This window comes from Apium graveolens, chromosome 2, assembly GCF_009905375.1.
Source record: "Apium graveolens cultivar Ventura chromosome 2, ASM990537v1, whole genome shotgun sequence".
Lineage (NCBI taxonomy): Eukaryota > Viridiplantae > Streptophyta > Magnoliopsida > Apiales > Apiaceae > Apium > Apium graveolens.
This window is the reverse complement of record NC_133648.1, coordinates 17100385-17121028: the sequence shown is the minus strand read 5'-3', so window position 1 is coordinate 17121028 and position 20644 is coordinate 17100385.

Here is a 20644-nt window from a genome sequence, read left to right as displayed (position 1 = left end):
ACAGGTAAAAGGTTTCATCAAAGTCAATCCATTGCCTTTGTTTGAATCCTTTTCCGAAAAGCCCGGCCTTAAAGGTCTCCACCTGGCCATCTGCTATAATCTATCTTTTGTATACCGTATACATAGATTCCATTCTGGATTTCATGGCACTATGCCATTTCTCTGAGTCAACACTACTCATAGCCTCATTATAGGTCATAGGGTCGTCATTATTAATGATCGACAACTCATTGTCATTCTCAATGACAAGGCCATACTACCTCTCAGGTTGGCGAGACACTCTCCCTGACCTATGAATGGGCTGTTCCACAAAAGGTTGTTCAGTCAGAACAGGTGTTTCCACTCGATCTGTAGTAGTTTGTGCTTCTTGAACTTCATCAAGTTCAATTTTGCTCCCACTGTTTCCTTCAAGGATAAACTCCTTTTCCAAGAAGGTAGCATGTCTGGAGACAAACACCCGATGATCGGTGCAAAAGTAATACCCTAAAGTTTCTTTAGGATATCCCACAAAACTACATTTTCCGGATCGATATTCCAGCTTATCTGGGTCAACTTACTTGACATAAGCTGGACATCCCCAAATCTTAACGTGTTTAAGACTCGGTTTCCTTTCTTTCCATATCTCATACGAAGTTTGAGGAACAGATTTGGAAAGCACCTTATTCAGTAAATATGCTGAGGTTTCCAATGCATAACCCCATAGGAATACTGGAAGATTTGCATAGCTCATCATGGACCGAACTATGTCTAACAAAGTTCGATTTCTCCTTTCAGATACCAATCTGGAGGAGTCCACTGGGAGACTATACCATTTACTTTGAGATAATCTAGAAACACTCCATTAAAGTATTCACCACCTCGATCTGATCGAAGAGTTATAATACTATGTTTGGTTGTTTCTCCACTTCATACTTATATTCTTTGAACTTTTCAAAGGCCTCAGACTTGTATTTCATCAAACACATATCCGAATCCAGATCTATCATCTATGAAAGTAATGAAGTATGAAAATCCACCCATGGCTTGCTTAGACATTGGTCCACATACATCTGTGTGTACCATTCCTAGAAAATTTGCAGTCCTCTCTCCATGTCTACTAAATGGAGACTGCATTGCCACTACAAAGTGAGATTTTCATCATCCCTTTTCTTTTATTAGTTTGTTCAATCTGAAATAAATTATGTCACATACATACAGACCATTATTTAAAGTACCACGTCCATAAAGAATATTATCTCTAAGAATAGAACATTCATTATTCTCAATAATAAATGAAAATCCAGCCAAGTCTAACATGAGAATAATATTCCTCACAATCGAGGGAACAAAATAACAATTATTTCAAACAATAGTCTTTCCCGTAGGCCTATGTAAATAAAATGATTCTACATCTTCAGCAGCAACTCTTGCTCCATTTCCATCAGTAGAATCACCTCCTCTTCCTCAAGAGTCCTACTTCTCCTTGGTCCCTGCAACAAATTGCAGATTTGAGAACCACAGGCGGTATCTAATACCCAAGTAGAAATTTGATTTAATGACATATTCATTTTTATCATGAACATACCTGAATCAGAAGCGGTAGTCTCACTACCCTTCTTCTTCTTCAATTCTGCAAGGTAAACCTTGCAGTTCCTCTTCCAGTGCCCCACCTTGTTACAGTGAAAGCAAACAACTTTGCTCTTGGGGTCTTCAGCTTTTGGTGGAACCGCCATTTTCTCACCTACTTTCTTCTTCTTGGAAGGGTTCCTCTTCCTTTTCTTAGGATTGGAACCTTCACCAATTAGAAGAACAAAACTCTTCTTAGGGGGAAAATTCGATTCCGCAGTCTTCAACATGTTGTGGAGTTCAGGCAGGCTGACATCCAACTTATTCATGTGAAAGTTCACAACAAACTGCGAGAACGAACTCGAAAGCGATTGCAAAACCAGGTCTTGGCTCAGCTCCCCATCCATGACAAAACCAAGTTGTCCAAGACGTTCAATCAAATTGATCATCTTAAGTACATGGTCATTCACAGATGATCCCTCAGACATCCTACAACTGAACAGCTCCTTCGATATCTCATATCGAGCTGTCCTCCCTGCCATATCATACAACTCTTGTAGATGCATGAGGATAGTGTGAGCATCCATATGCTCATGTTGCTTCTATAGATCAATGTTCATGGAAGCTAGCATGATGCATTGAGCAACATTTGCATCATCTATCCACTTACGATACACAACATGTTCATCATTATGTGCATCACTAGCAGGTTCAGTAGGCTTAGGTGAGTCAATCACGTATTCCAGCCTCTCAATCCTGAGAACAATTCTCAAGTTTCGAAGCCAGTCAACATAATTAGGACCAGTCAATTTGTGAGCATCCAGTATGCTCCTGAGTGATAGTGCAGAAGACATAATGTATATTGTAAATCTGTAAATGATAAACACATAACAACACTTAGCAAATATTCGATTTCATTTCATAACACTATATGAATCGGGTCTTTATTCATAAGTGGCTCCCACTAGTTTTCCTAATTTATTCAACCCCCTACGTGAAAAATTAAGCATTCATAATGCTAGTGGGAATAGGGATCCTACATTCCATTACACAACCCCGGCTGTGGCACGAAACGCCATGTAATGTTCAATAGGCAGACAACTCTTGTCAATTACATCTAATGTTATTCCCTAATCAAACTTTAGCCTCTTGAATAATTGAGTCACGGCTGTGGCACGACAAACTTAATATTCTAAGTCAAGTCTAACCCAACATTCTGTACAATTGAATCAGTCCCCAAAGGCCCACGGCTGTGGCACGTAACGACCTTTAGATTCTTATTCAATGTACACATCTCTATGTAATAGACAAGTATTTCTTATTTCGAAATCAAATCCCTCGGCTGTGGCACGAAACGACAATGATTCAAAAATAAGAACTACTTTCTACCATATTGGAAGGCTATGACCGACACAAGCCCGTTGTGTCATTGGCCAATTACTACTTGATATTATTTAATTTTAGAGGGATTATATTACGTTACAATCATAATCATATTATAAAGAAATTCTTCCTTTTAAATTAAATATTTCAAATCAATAATCAATAATCAGATGATTCCCAGATCGGGTGGAGCATTGTCAAGAGGCGTCACTTAATAACCCTTTCTTACAGATAGAAATCTGTTGTTGACAGAATCATCGTTTCTCTCATATCGAAAATTCATATTCAATTACGTGTTTCATAAACACAATAATCTCATGATTGTATTCATAATATTGTTATTAAGGTTATGAAACAATTTCACTATACTAGGTTGTCTAACAAACGCCTTATGTTCATTTAAGTTCACCTAAATCTATCATCGCATGATAAACTAAGCATATATCACATATATAAACATGAATAAACATCAAGGTAGGCATTATACATCATCTAGCACATAGAACTAAGCATTATACATCTCTATGTATCACATGAAGCATTTAAAAGCAATTAAAACGATCAAAAACAGCTTTAAAACACTTCATGGAATATAAACAGTTCAAAACTTTTATATAAACTAAAATTGATTACTCCATTAGATCCGTCTCGAAAAAACGAATCCAACAGTATATTGCACGCCCAAAACGGAGTTACGAAACTCCCAGAATATCAATTTTAAAATCAACAGAAGGGCTGTAACGCATTCCGGTGATGCGTTACACCCCTTTTCATCCATTAAAGGGTGTAACGCATTCCGTGAATGCGCCACATGTGTGTAACGCATTTCCGGAATGCGTTAAACCCCTATTTTTTATTTTTTTTTTGTTTTTCAGCCGCAGCCGTCTTCTCTCTCCTCGAATTCCGTGCCGCCGTAATGTGCTCTGTCACTTTTCTTTCCGTGCAGCAAACAACAGAACAGCAAGACAACAGCAGAAACATATACAGCCCATACAAACATATATATATATATATAAAAATACTATATATATACATATATTTACTTATTAAATTACGAATTTTAATTGAAACAACTTCAAAAATTCATAATAAAAAATCTATACATCATAAAATTATGAAAAAAATACCCAGACGATCTACAACACTTGTAGAATCCAGATCAACATTCAAAATTATTATGAGAAACAATTTCTCATTAAACAAAATTAATCCATGATATAACTTGTAAAAATCATAATTAATTCATACAAGCACATAAAATTCTGAAATTTTTACCACAGATCTATATGCATACAACCTATGCTCTGATACCATTGTTGGATTTTTAACGCAGCGGGGGCATGGCAAAACACTTTTACACATACAAAATTCAAATAAAAGCATACAGATCATGAATAAAAATTCGAGGGATCGAATCTAACCTTTTAAAATAATTCGGAGACAACGATCAGAGATCCTTAGCAGTTGCTCCTCAAGTGTGAAGCACTCCACCGATATCCACCAAGAAAACGATGTTAAGGAGGAGGAAGGAGGTGGAGAGAATTGGGTTTTCAAACTTTTTGGGTTTTCGGGTTTCGATGGGGTTGAAATAAAATAGGGTCTATAATAGTGTATTTATAGGCAAAATTTTCAGCTGAAATTTTCCCATTAATAATATTATTATTATCCCATTTATTATTCTCATTAATAATTAAAACACCTTTTAATTATTAATCCTTTTTCTAAACACTTTAGAAATAATTCTCTCTCTTGATTTAATTTCCAAAAATTAAATCCTTTAATTAATAATATTAAGAATTTTTCTTAATTAATTTATAATCAATTAAATCTCATTTAATCAATTATTAAATTTGCCAATTAATTATTTATTTCACAAATAAATAATTATTTAGCCATTATTAATTAATTCCTCCACCATTAAATCATTCTCTTTTTATGGTGTGACCCTGTAGGTTCAATATTAAGCCGGTAGTAGAAATAAATAATAATAAAACTATTTTATCATTATTTATATAAATTCTCTAATTTATTAAATATGATTAATTAATTAATCACATTTATTCTACATCGTGAGGGATACTTCTTAGCATATCGCGACTATCCAGATAATATGAATTCACTGCTTATAATACCAAGAACCTGTCAGTGAATAGTTACCGTACAATAAACTTCTTCTACCCTACAATGTCCCGATTAAATACAAGGCATGGATCTCGTGTCAAGCCTATCTAATTCAATCACTTGCTTACCAATTACTATGCTTAGTTCTATGCAAATTAGAAACTCCTTTCTAATTTCATTTACTCTGGCCAGAGATTTCTGAACTAGCATAAGTGGATCAGCCTTGAACATTCGCTTCCTTCACTGGAAGGGGTAGATCCTTTATTGATCATACACTATCTTCGTGTACAAATTCCTATACCCAGAAGAGCCCTAATAATTTTCCCTGGAGACTAAGAACTAAACCAAAGCATAGTTCAATGTACACAAGATGACTATGATGACCTCAAGTCTAAGGATACTTGTACAACTATCACTAAGCGAACAACTGCTGACACGTGAGTGAGCTCCATCAGTTGTTCAACTGGGCGAGTCATGTTCAGTGAACTTATTCTATAATAAGCACCTACATACTAGCTATAGTGTCACCACACAAATGTCTATGAGAACAGACATCCTTCATAATGAAGCAAGCATAGTATGTACCGATCTTTGCGGATTATTAATTACCAGTTAGTAATCCTACGACCAGGAACTATTTAAGTTTAGAGTTATCATCTTTTTAGGTCTCACTATTATGATCTCATCATAATCCATAAAAAGCTTTACTCTAAACTATGGTATATCTTATTTAAACACTTAAATAGATAAAGCCCGTAATAAAAACAAAACAAGTCTTTATTAATATCAATGAAATCAAAACAGATTACATCAAAGTTATTCCTAAATCCTAATACATGATTGGACTTAGGACATATTTCTTTCAGTTAAGTCCAAATGCTCACCTACTCAAACACTGAAGAAGAAGGATGATAAAGGTGATGACCAGGGAAACTCTGATAAGAGCAAAGGTCAAGGAAAAGTTTAAGGAAAATCTTCTACACAGAACAAGTCAAGTTCTGATGCTGTGAATGCGAAAAGTCTGAAGTCAAGTTCTGATAAGCAAAGTCTGATATCAAGTTCTGATATCTTGATATAGTCAGGATCTAAAGACTCTTAGAAGTTTTTACAAACTCTGAAGCTAAAAGGGAAGCAGACCATTATTTATTATAAAGATCCTAAAATCTAGACACTCGATGAGGAGATAGCTAGAAGATTATTTCTGAAACAAAATCCAGGAATGGATTTGGAAACTCTCAAGGAGGAAGAAGCTAGATTTGCAGCTGAGAAGACAAATCTTAAGTCTAAAGCTTCTGATGCAAAGAAACCTCCAAGGCCTAAGGAAAAAGGCATTGTGATCAGGGAAAAGTCAAATTCTGAGACTTCAAAGTCCAAGACTAGATTATAAACTGAGATTGATCCTAAGTCAAAAGGAAAAGAAAAGGTTGGTGAACCTTTTAAGATTGAGAAAAAGATAAGTTCTTCCCTTCCAGCCTATCAAACTACAATGCATGATGATAATTTGATAGATAATGAAAATGTTCAAATTCTGAAGAGAAGAAAGATAATTGAAGAATATAAAACAACCTCTGACACTGCTCAAGTTGTTTAGAATGAAGAACAGCAAGTTACAGAAAAAACAGCAAATTCTGATCAAGTTAATTGAAAAAGATGACAATTGCTGATAAGAATAAGCTGTTATGGAAGAAAGCTACTCCAGTTAAACCAAAATCCAATCTTATGATTAATCAACTCGAAACATTTGGGTTGAGAGCCAAGCAACCTAGAGATAGAGCTGGATTAGGTTCTGATGAAGAGAAGATACAAATAGGAGTAGAAGTTACTCTAAAAGATCCTTTCATGTTGACAGACAAACCATATGAACAAATCAAACAAAAGCACCTTGACAAAGTGCTGTCTACTCAAATTGTGATAGATGCTCATGATAAGGATAATTTAAAGGAGAAATTGATTTTATTTCTCAATGATGGACTAATTTACAGACTAGATGATACTGATGTGCTAAAGAAGTCTGTCAGAGAGCTTCAACATATTCACTATCTTCTGGAAGTAAAATCTGATGTTACAAGAAGATGGTCAGAATACATTTTGAAGGCTATAAGAGATCTACTTAGAATCTCCGGTACAAATACTTCTCAGTATATACCAATGATCACTGAAGGTGATGTAAGAGAAATTCCTATGCTGAAGAACTTTGCTAAAGTGGAAGTTATTCAGAAAGGAAGATGTTTATGTTATAATGAAAACTCTTCACATCCTAGAGTTATCAAACTTGGTGATGGACTTGAAAGAACATCAATTCAAGCTCTCAGAACATCCATTTATCAAATTGGTGACAGTAAAGATGAAGAACCGATGTAGGTCAAATCAAAGTTAGTTGAAGTTCTGAGAAAAGCTGAAGATAAGCTGATAATAGATTTTGTTAAGAATCATTATGGATTCAGATTGATCCATTGATGTTGGTAAAGCTACAAGGACTGTAAGTTATAGTTAATAGTCTTATTAAACTCTCATTGCATTTGAACTTAAATGTTTTTGACATCATCAAATCTATTAACTTGTATATTTTTGCACAATTTACAAGTTGGGGGAGATTTTTAGATATATTTGAGATGTCATGTCTAATGTGTTTCATGTTTTGTTTTCAAATCTTAACAAACAGGAAATATCAGTACTTACTGGAATCAGTACTTGCTGGAAGTCAGGACTTAAGGATATCAGAACTTAGGTTATCAGAAGATAAATATCAGAAGATAGATATGAGAACTTAAGTACGGGAGGACTTACAGTTAAGGAAGGAAGCTGATTTACAGGAAAGAAGATCGAGACTAAAACAAAAGAAGATATGTATGGAAAGAGTTAGAAGATAAGAAGACTTGTATAAGATATCTGATTGATATATTTTAGGAGACAGAATTATATTCCAAATCAATTAGAAGTTATCTTGTAACTGTGTACTATATAAACACAGACATAGGTTTACACTATATGTGTTATCATTATCGAGAAGATCATACATTGTAACCTAGCAGCTCTCGTGATATTTGTTTATCACTAAGAGAGAATAGTTCCATTGTAATAGAGTTTATTATATTGAATATATCTGTTTACTGTTACTTGTGTTCGAAATCGATTTGATTGTATTAAACACTGTACTTAACCCCCTTCTACAGTGTTGTGTGACCTAACAGACGTGTTATGTGATTATAATTGAGTATATAAATATACTCTTAGGGTATTGCGATTAAGGGAAATGTTAAGTGTTCTGGGAACGTCAAGTGGGAATCTAATTAAGGTTTTGGTTTTGATTGTAGATTCGGAGCGTGAGGGCATTCAGGCTAGGAAAGGGAAAAGTATACTAGGTGGCAGTAGTTCAACCTTTGTGAAACAGGAAAGCGAATTCAGGCAAGTAACTCTATTTACTTGTGTAAATGGTTATAAAGAGGATATTGTTCATGCCATGTAGAGTATTGAACTGTTAAAGTAATGTACCTTTGTTATTGATTCTTGAGATACCCTGTCATTGATCTTGTGAACTTGTTATTGATAAGCTTATTGATCCAACCCTTTGGTAACCCCTTTTTCCTATTCTGATGACTTGTTAAACCCTATAAGTACCTTTACGAACCCCTTGTGTAATGATCCTTTACTCCTTTGTTTACCTTATACCCTATTGATCCTTGAAACGGTTTTGATTCCCTAGCTTGCGTACCTTGTTATCATTTGATCAAGATCTTTAGCATTGAACCTTGATTACCTTTGGTTTATTCACTTCCTTTGAATTCTTGAAATTTAACTTAAGAATGAGTTTCGACTTGAAAGAGTCTGAATGATTTCATATTCTTGGTAATGATAAAATGGATTCAGTAAACCTTTCTTTTTCCAACACAAGGTTTTCCAAACGAATTCCTGATGGATTGGATTGAGGCATAAGAGACTAGTGGGACTAGTCCAGTCATGTTAAGAGGCTAGCGGGGCTAGTCCAGTTTAAGGTTGAAATTATCGCATTGGTACCTTAAAGACCGGATGGAGGTCGGTACGGGCTGATCACCCGTATTATTATGAAAGGAAAGATAAAGTAGTCCAATCAAGGGTTCCATAACTATTTAAAAAGGAATTGAAATTTCCTATTCAATAATTGATTATTTGAAAATGAAAAAGGTTTATATTGTTTTGAAAAGAGTTGATTGTGATATTGTAAAGCTTACAGCTTGTGAACCCTGATTTTGATTCTGTTGATCATATAATTGATTCCCTATAATGAAAAGATTGTCGCTTTCCATTTGAAAGATCATTTGTGATCCTGTTAATGATTTGTGATGAATGTCGGCTTTCACCCTATCTTGAGCCTTGTTCCTTGAAAGCCCAAAGTTTTCTTCATAATCGCTTTTATAGCCTAAAAGATAGAAATCTGCCACCTTAAAATGATAAAGTAGAATGCCCTGAGTTCAGTAATGTATATTGTGGATTTGGTATCATAGAACTGTTTTATAGTTACTTGCTGAGTTTTATACTATGTTTTATTTTAATCTAACCATGGCAGTTAAGCAAGAAGATGGCCAGTTTTAGGCGCACTGCTCGTAAGAGCGTACCTGGTGGTCTCTACCGTGTTAAGGGCTTCCGGTTGCCAGAGCAGGTAGTACAGGTTTTGAGTGAGCAAGCGCTTAGCCGAAAAGTTATAAAGATATAATGGGTTATTTGTCGATTCCATGTCGGGATCGACTATGTAAAATATGGTTTTATTTTGGGTTGTAAATTATATTTTATGGTTGGTAGTTGTAATCTTATCTCATACTTTATCATGTTTGATCCTATTAGTAGTTAATCGGGGTTTATGCTTATTTAATTCATAGATTAGAGGTGTGTGGGTCCTCATTTCCTAACCCCGAGATTGAGGGCGTCACACCCGCGCTGGGATAGCGCGCGGCCGCGCTGGGATAGCGCGCGGCCGCGCTGGGTCGTTTGGGCAGAATCCTGATTCTACTTGATTTTTGAGAGAATTAAAGCCCAGATCGACCATAAGCATATCTATATCAATAAAAATACATATTTAACAACAAGGAGACCTGTGAGAGCAATAAGAAGACCTAGAGAGCACAAGAAAGCTATGGAAGAGAAGACTTTTATTTTCTTTAATTTAGGCGATACTTGGATGCTTTTTTTCGATTTGTCTTTAAACCCTAGTACTCTTATATTGTTTATTATCATGCTTTCATTGGAACCCATGGTGATGATGAGTTCGATTATGAACTAATCGTTATTGTGAGGTTGTAGCGGATTTATTTATGGATTTATTTAGCTAAATTGTTTTGATACCTTAGTGTGTTGTGATTGTATGATAACCTAGTATTGGTTGTGCTTATTCGTCTTATGTGCGTAGCTAACATATAAGATAGCGTGTAATCTCTATTGAAGCGACGGTGAATATAGAGGTTTAGAACTTGCCATGCTAGAATAGGTTCATGTATTTGTTATGCATTATTCGTAGGTAATTTTAACCATTTTACTTGCCCTATGTAATCACGATAGATAACTTGTGCACTAAACCTTAATGTTTTTAATTCTTATAGACATATAAGGACTAAGCATAATTGGTGTCTATTCACCTTATATCTCTTTTGTGGATGCTTGGTAGTAGGGTATTCATATAACGAAAGTTGGCGTTTACTAGTTTCGTGTTATCTGATTAGTGTCATCACCATTACATGCTAAGGTTAAGAATAAAAAGGCTATTGAATGAAGTAGTTAATGAAGTTAGAATCTCATATTTGTCTCATAATAGTAATTCAACCTCAATTCTCTTAGTTAATGCTATTAGTATAATCTCTTAGTTTAATCAAAACCCAATTTGTTATTTATCTTAGCATTGAGCGATAAACATACATTGTTGCATAGGTGCATAAATTGAACTTAACCTAAACCAGTCTCTGTGGGAACGAATCTGATTTATATCTTATACTACTTGTGAACGCGTATACTTGCATGAATTTTAGCACGTGTTTTCGCCCTAACATTAGCAAGCCAGCTAAAGGAGCCTGCAAATAAAATGAAGCAGATGCAAATGATCCCTACTCATTCTTTGACAAGTTTGATTGCATTCCTTGCAACTTGAAAATGATGAAGAGTTGTCATACACTGAGAATAGACCTTAAAGAAACCAAAATTGGGTCTACAGCAGATAGGGAAAATGTACAACGGTCATTGAATTCTATTTTATATGAAACAACTCATTCTACTTCTGCTAAATCAGTTAACATGAAGAAAGTACCCAACACTGCTTGGGTTGCTAAACACACTTAAAACTCATTGTGTACAGGGAAAAATGAAGAAAGTCATATGGATCATAGATATTGGATGTTCCAGACATATGACAGGTGATAAGACCCTGCTATCACAGTTTGAGGAGAAGGTTGACCCTTTGGTGACCTTTGGAGACAACAACAAAGGATTCACAATGGGATATGGAAAGATTATTTCTGAAAATATTGTCATTGATGATGTAGCACTGGTAGCTGGTCTTGAAGTGAATCTTCTCAGTGTTAGCCAATTTGCAGACAAAGGTTTTGAAGTTTTATTCAACAATGAAGAATGCACTTTTATCAGCAAGAAAACTGGTGAAGTTGCTCTAAAAGGAGCAAGGAAAGGAAACTTGTTTGTTGCAGAGTTGGACTCAACAAATAAGGATGGAATTTGTTGCTTCTACACCAATGCATCAGAAGAACAAAGCAAGCTATGGCATAAGAAGTCGTCTCACTTGAATTTCAAGGCAATTAAAACCTTGGTCAAAAAGGAGTTAGTAAGAGGATGCCTAAACTGAAGTTTGCTCAAGTTGAAGTTTGTGAAGCCTGTCAGAAAGAAAAAATGAAAAGATCAAGTCACAAGTTAAAAACTGTGAATTCTATAAGTGCACCATTGCAACTTATTCACATGGACTTGTTTGGTCCAGTAAATGTCTTATCTATTTCAAGAAACAAATATGCACTTGTAATGATGGATGATTTCTCAAGATATACTTGGGTAGAGTTCATGCACTCTAAAGATGAAACTCCACACATCATAATTGAGCACATAAAGAAGATAGAAAAACTGGCTGACGATCATAATTGTGTAAAAAGATTGAGAAGTGATAATGGAACAGAATTCAGGAAAGCAACATTGAGTGAATTCGGTAAAAACAAAGGTATTGTTCAAGAATTCTCAGCAGCTAGAACACCTCAAAAAAATGGAGTAGTTGAAAGGAATATCAAAATATTAGTTGAAGTTGCTAGAACAATGCTGCAAGATGTCAAGTTGCCAACAAGTTTCTGGGAAGAGGCTGTTAACACTGCATGCTACTCTCAAAACAGATATCTCATTAACAAGGCTCATGGCAAATCACCTTACTCAATCATGTCTAAGAGAAGGCCTATTGTAAAGCATCTTCATGTGTTTGGAAGCAAGTGTTATATTTTGAAAGACAACTCTGAATATGTAGGAAAATTTGATTCAAAAGTTTTTGAAGCAATTTTTCTGGATTATTCATTGGAGAGAACTACCTACAAGGTCTATGTGATGAATCAAAAGAAGATTATAGAAAGCACAGATGTGACTTTTGATTATGACAAGTGTCCAAGCTTGGAATGCCTTGATAAAAATGAAGCTGAAGCCTTGCATTTGAAAACCTCAACATTGATAGTGATTCTGATGGTGAAGAGGAAGTTGACGCATAACAGATGATAAATGAAGAGACTACTGAACAGGAAAATCATGGAAATGGAAGCTCATCTCTAACACCTGAATTTGATGGCATAAACTCAGGGGGAGAAAGAGAAGAAGGATCTAGCAGTCATACCATTAATGAAGAAAATGATGAAGGCACAAGTCAACAAACTCATACAAGGAAGTGGGATAGGAGTCACACTGGAGAAGCAATTATTGGTGATCCTACTGCTGGTGTGAGGACTAGAAGTGCAACTGCAAATTAGTTCCTACATGCATGCTTTATGTCTCAAATAGAACCCAAAAAAACTGAAGAAGCTCTAATGGATCCTGATTGGATATCTGCAATACAAGAGGAGCTTAATCAGTTTGAAAGAAACAAAGTTTGGGAGTTAGTTCCTGCACCAAAGAATAGGAGCATTATTGGAACAAAATGGGTGTTCAAGAACAAGATGGATGAAAATGGTATAGTTACCAGAAACAAGGCAAGATTGTTTGTAAAAGGCTACTCACAAGAAGAAGGAATTGATTATAATGAAACTTTTTCTCCAGTTGCAAGACTTGAAGCAATAAGGATTTTTCTAGCATTTGCTGTACATTCAAATTTCAAATGTATTAAATGGATGTCAAGAGTGCCTTCCTAAATGGTGAGTTAGAAGAAAAAGTTTATGTACAGCAGCCATCTGGATTTGAAGATCCAGAATTTTCAAATTTTGTGTACAAGTTACTCAAGGCTCTATATGGACTAAAACAGGCACCTAGAGCTTGGTATGATACATTATCAAAATTCCAGCTTAAACATGGTTTTACTAGAGGTACTATAGACAAGACTCTCTTCTACAAGAAACATGGGGAAGATATGATCCTAGTTCAGATCTATGTGGATGATAGCATCTTTGGTTCTACAAATGAAAAGCTTTGCCAAAGATTTTCTAAGTTTATGCAGAGTGAATATGAAATGAGTATGATGGAGGAATTAAGTTACTTTCTTGGACTACAGGTCAGTCAAAGAAGTGATGGAATCTTCATCAGCCAAACTAAGTATGTCAAAGACTTATTGAAAAAGTTTGGTATGGTTGATTGTTCACCTGCTTCTACACCTATGTCTACAGCAAAAAAGTTGGATGAAGATAGAAAAGGCAAGAGTGTAGATATTTCAAGCTATAGAGGAATGATTGGATCATTGCTTTACTTAACTGCAAGTAGACCAGACATCATATTTGCAACATGTCTATGTGCAAGATTTTAAGCCAATACAAAAGAATCACATTTGATGGCTGTAAAGAGGATTTTCAGATATTTGAAGGGGACTCCAAACTTGGAATTATGGTATCCTAAGAGAACTGGTTTTGAAGCTGTTGGCTACACAGATGCAGATTTTGCTGGATGCAGGGTGGATAGAAAGAGTACTAGTGGAAGCTGTCAATTTCTTGGTCAAAGACTTGTATCCTGGTATAGTAAGAAACAATAATTTGTATCAACTTCTACTACAGAGGCTGAATACATAGCTGCGGGAAGTTGTTCTGCTCAAGTGCTTTAGATTAGAAATCAGCTAATGGATTATGGCCTAGTGTTACACAAAATTCCTATCATGTGTGATAATACTAGTGCTATATCTATAGTGGCTAATCCAGTTAATCATTCTAGAATAAAGCACATTGATGTAAGGTACCATTGTATTAGAGAACATGCTACAAATGGTACCATTGAGCTCATTTTTGTTCCAACAGAAAAACAATTGGCTGATATTATTACTAAACCTTTGGATGAAGCAACTTTCACTAAACTTGTAGGTGAAATTGGAATGCTTAATTCTTCATCCTAAGGCAAGGTCTCGGCTAATGTTTTGCAGCAGATTAATTTCTAATAAATCAACTTTTATTTAATTTAATTGGAAATTAACTAAAATATGAATTATAAATATTTCAGAAATCTCTGCATATTTATTTTTCAAAAACAAAATTTTTAGCTTGGAATTTTTTAAATTCTAAGTAAACTGCTCAGTTGTTAATTTATGTCCTTAATATGTAAAATTAACACAAGGCAGAATTAAGTTGATCAAAAGTATATATAGAACTGAGTTCTCGATAAGTCAAAATGACTTATCGACAAGTCATTTTAAGACTTCTCGAGTGACTTCTTGATAAGCTCTATTATGACTTATCGATAAGTCCTTGTAGAGTTCTCTAGTAGTGTTAATTCACAGAGTTCTCTACAAGTATAATTTTTAGAGTTCTCAATAACTTAGAACTGAAATAATTTAACTTAATAAATTATTTTGGTAAAATACTTTTGGAAAATTTATTCTAATTTTATTTTGAATTTATTCAAATAAAAGTTGGAATTAATTCAGTCCATTTTTGGACAAACTGGGTATTTATTTGACATCTCGATAAGTCAATTTTTAGTTCTCTATAAGAGTAATTTAAAATGACTTCTCGATATATTTTTTATTTCTTAAAATGACTTTTCGATAGACTAATTCCAAACGTCTATTTTTGAGTTCTCGACAAGTCATTTGTTTTTACTATAAATACCCAGACATCTCAATACATATACATACTTACAACTTTCGAGATCTCAAGTGACCTAGCCTTTCAATCAAAAACCGATTTCTCTCTCGTTTTCACTCCTTTCTCTAAAACATTTCTTACCCATTCACTCTCATCAATCAACAATGGCACTCAATGTTTCAAGAGCTACTATTCCAGAGAAAGGAACTAATTACCTCGCCTTTACTGATGCTAACCAAACTCCTAACAGTTTCAAAGGGTTTGTGAAAATTTTGTCTGAATCTTACCTTGCAGGAGCTTTGACTGCTAACCCTGTTATGTATTTGGATGTTTTGCATGAATTTTGGACAACAGCAGTAGTGAGGACTGATATGAATGATAAATCTCTCTCTATGGTGGTCACCTGCACAATTGAAGGCCAACAAATAGAGTTCAATGAACAAGATGTGAATAGAGCTTTGGGGCTGCATGCCAACTGCAAATCTGGTGGAGGTGCCAACTGTTGATGAATTGACTGAGTTTCTGGACTTCATCAATTTTGGTGGAAGAATCAACTTGTCAAGCTTGAACAAGACCAATCTAAGGAAGGAGTGGTACTTTATCTTTGATTCTGTGGTAAGGGCCTTCACATGCAGGAAGACAGGGTATGACAACATTTCAAGTGTGGTGCAGAAGCTGGTGTACTCAATAGCCCACAACAGACTCTTGAATGTTGGTCTATTGATCCTGGAAGAACTTGCAACTAGGCTGACAATACCCCTGTCTGCTAGAGGTAAGGAAATTTTATTTTCTAGATTTATTATGTCCACTTTAAATCATAAAGTAGCACACATACATTTGTTGAATGGTATAGATAGCACTAAAATAGGCAATTATAAGCAAGTGTCCAAAATTATATTTGGTTCACTTACTACAAATAACAAGATAAATGTAAGTCTGAAACTCACTCCATTCATGTTGGAGAGGTTTAGAACTTACCCTTACCCAATGCCTGACATGAGATCAAATGTACAATCTAGCACAACTATGATTCCTGAACCCATGGAAGTACAAACACATGAACTGTTAGTGTATACTGAAAATATTTATTTGAAGTATGTACATTTATTTCTGGCCAGTTTATTTGAGAATCATTTGAATGTTTACATGTTGTCTAATATTATATATTGTGAACAATCTAGTATCAAATGGGATACAGAATATTAGATTGTTAAATACGGTTATATAATATAATAAGGTTCACAGCACATGTGGTGTTGGACAATCCATTGGTATGGCTGTAGTATTATTTAGATTAGTTTATATTGACTAATAAATAATACTAGTATACTTTGTGTATATTGAACATGATCAAATTTAGAATTGTTCCCTTAATACTGATTAAGAAGGAGAACTAAGATTCTATGTTATTATTAATGCTTAGGTTCTTAATCCGGAAATAGTAATTGACACGTGTATATTATTTACATGCTTTGATTTATATATGAAATAATTCTTTTGAATTATATCATTATATTTTGGGTGATGGAATTATATACATGGTGGATATTATTTATTGAAGGAATCCATGTCCTGATAATATTCGGGTTAATGATGTCCCCTTGAAAGCTCAAAAAGATTTAATTATGTGAAACCCTGCAGGTGGAATTTATTCTGGTATAATTAAATAAAAGGTTGAGTGGATGATCAAGGATAAAAGATATTAATTAAATAAATTATCAGTAATTTATTTAATTAATGGACATATGATATTTTAAACATGGGGAATTTAATAAGCAAATAATATTGGAACCGAATTAATTAAATTACGGTATTAGGAAAGGTAGTGCAAATATTAATTCTTTAGTGGATTGAATTAATATTTAATTACATTGGGCTAGGCTCAAGATGTAATTAGAAGGCCCAACCTAATTATCCATGGTCCCTATTGTAGCCTATATATATTCTTATTCTCTTCTTGCTTGACAATTGTGTGAAAACATATTGTAGCCACCAAGGAGCAAGAAGAGAGGATAACTTGAGAAGACGGAGGCCACACTTCGCTCAAGGGAATTTGGGAATACAATAGAAGAGCGTGGAATCAACCATTAACAAGGTAATCATCTTTTCGTAATCTTTATCGTAAAACGTAGTAACACCCTAAGTCCGTGGTTCCCAACAATTGGTATCAAAAGCCTGGTAATGGGTTCTACGTTTTATGATATAATGTCCATGTCGTAATTATATATGCGTGTATATAGTGTTTTGCTTGTATTGGTTTTGATGCAAGTTGTTAATCCACTATTATGGCCATGTATATTTTAATTATGTGTTTGGATCCCACGTGGTTTAATCGTGGTTAATTTTTGTTTTGGTTTCCACGTGGTTTAATCGTGGTTGTAATTTACACGAGGGTTGATCGCGTTAGAATAGATTTTACAAAATTAGTTTTGTATTAGATCTATTTTTTTTGTAATTGTTCCGGGTATTTTGTAATAGTTATGTGCGATCGGAAATCAATTTCGATAGTTTTTTGTTCCGCTGTGCGATTATAAGGGGCTGCTGTTGATGTTTGGATCGTACAAAATCAAAACAAAACTCACAGAAAAGCAACAGGCGCGCGCTGCGGCCGTTGCGGCAGCTGGGGCTGCTGGGGCCGCTGCGGCAGCTGGGGCTGCTGGGGCCGCTGCGGCAGCGGGGACTGCTGGGGCTGCTGGGGCTGCTGCGGCAGCTGGGCCTGCTGGGGCTGCTGGGGCTGCTGGGGCTGCTGGGGCTGCTGGGGGCGTCGGGGCGCACTTGGGGCAGATTTTTTTTAGAGATGGATTTTTTTTCAAGGGCCATAATAGTGGAAAATTTATTTTAATTTTTTCCATTAAATTTTAATTATTGCTTTAATTTATTGATTATGTGTGTCGTTAATTATGTGTGTAATTCTTTTAAAATTGCATGTTTAACTTAATTAGGACGACATGGACATAAATTTTATTTATTGCTTTAATTAAATGTTATATGTTGCTAAAATTATGTGTGTATTTTGAATGCATGATTAGACATAATTATAACAACATAGGGCCCCATTTAATTTTAAAATTCCTCAATTTTAATAAAAAAAATTCTAAGTGGGAGAGGGAATTAATATGAAATTAAATCCCATGGTCTCCATTATTTGTTGTAGGTAATTTAACATAAAGACGAATATAAATTATATATACGTCACCCATCGTGGCATGTAATTTATGGTGTCTAGAATGTTATAGAAATTACTAGCACAAACTTCTTAAATTAATAAATTTTGAAAGGAATAAATACGGATTTTCTTTATTTCTGATTTGGGGCGATTTTGTCAAAAATGGGTTCATCGAACTTGTAAGGCTGTGGGTTTTAAGCAAGACCGATGTGACTCCTCCACTACCTGGAAATCAAACCATTGATGAATATTGAATTGAAGTATTCTATTCAAGGCAAAATTACGAATATTGGAAGGTATACACGCCACCCATCGTGGGGTACCAAGTTCCATAGATTTCAAATAATTTAAGATTTGATGATGGTATACACTTAGCTATGAAAAATAATATAGTCCACCCCAACGTGGCATATTGTTTAGTAATAGGACCGAAGTAACATTTAAACAAAATTAGGTGGTATACATGTCACACATCGTGGTGTACCAGAAGCTTATGGTGTTTATATGTTAGTGCATTAAATTTTAATAGTTGTTAAAGGAATCAATAGATCTTAATAATTAATGCACCCTTATTTATGTGATGTTTTTATGCATGATTCTCAGGATAAAATGGGTTTTAATCCACTAATCACCATTCCTTACTTAAGGATAACAAACTTACCGGACCTAACTATATTGAATGGAAACGAAATTTGGACATTGTGTTGACTGCTGAGGAGTACAAGTTTTGCACTTATGAACCCAAGCCTGAATAGCCTGCTGTTGATGCTCCTGAAGATGAGAAAGAGTATTATAAACGGTGGATTAAGACTGATGAAATGTCGCGATGTTACATTCTGGCAGCAATGTCGGGTGTTTTGTAGCATCAACATCAGTCTATGGCCACTGCTTCAGATATGCTCTTTAATCTCAAGGAACTTTTTGGAGATCAGAATAGGGCTGCTAGGCAAGTAGCCATGAAGGCTTTAATGAACACTCAGATGGCTGAAGGCACACCTGTAAGGGATCATGTTCTCAAGATGATGTCTCATCTGAATGAGATAGAGATCCTTGGTGTTGAACTTGACGGGGAAACCCAGATTGACATTATCCTTATGAGCTTGTCCAAGAGTTTTGAGCAGTTCCGCTTGAATTACAACATAAACAAGAGGCAGTATAGTCTCGCGGAACTGCTGACAGAACTTCAGGCAGTTGAAGGATTATTTCGGCAGAGTGTTCAAGTGAATGTGGCTGAGAAAGGTTCTTCCTCTAAGCCGAAAGGTATTAAGAAGAAGAAAAAGGCTCAGACACAGAAAGCTGTGAAGGCAGTGGGAGTTCAGGGTGGTGTGAAAAAGCCTAAGAGAAAGTGCTTCAGATGCAAACAGTCAGGTCACTGGAAACAGGATTGTCCTCTTCCTAAGAAGACAAACAATACTGGTATGTCTCTTTCTCTAGTTACAGAAACATTTATAGCGGCTATATCTACGAGCACTTGGTATGTAGATACAGGAGCCACTGATCATGTTTGTAATTCTATGCAGGGGTTCCAGCTATCCAGAATGCTTAGAGATGGTGAGATATACGTGTTCATGGGAGATGCTACGAAAGTAGCAGTAGTTGCAGTAGGAGTTATTCATTTATCTTTTGGTTCTGATAGGATTTTGATTTTGAACAATTGTCTTTATGTACCTTCTTTTAGAAGGAATTTAATTTCGGTTTCTAAACTTGCTTTGGATGGTTATAATGTTTGTTTGGATCGTAATGTTTCTATTATGATGAATAAACGAATTATATGTTCTGGTACATTGCAAGACAATTTGTATATAATTAATCCTAGTCAACCTGCACTGCAACTGCAATTTAGGGAATTGAACAACACATCTTCTAACTCTACTAAAAGAAAGGAAGCTTCTAGTTTAAACCAAACATATCTTTGGCACTTGAGATTAGGTCATATTAACTTGAGGAGGATTCAAAGACTGGTAGTAGACGGGCCTTTAAGCTCATTGGCAGTGGAGCCATTTCCAGTTTAGACTGGTAAAATGACTAATAGGCCTTTCAAGGCAAAGGGGAATAGAGCCAAACAAGTATTAGAATTGGTGCACTCTGATTTATGTGGACCCATGAATATCCAAGCAAGAGGTGGTTATGAATATTTCATCACTTTCATTGATGATTATTCTAGATATGGGTACGTTTATTTGTTACGCCGTAAGTCTGAGTGCTTTGATAAGTTCAA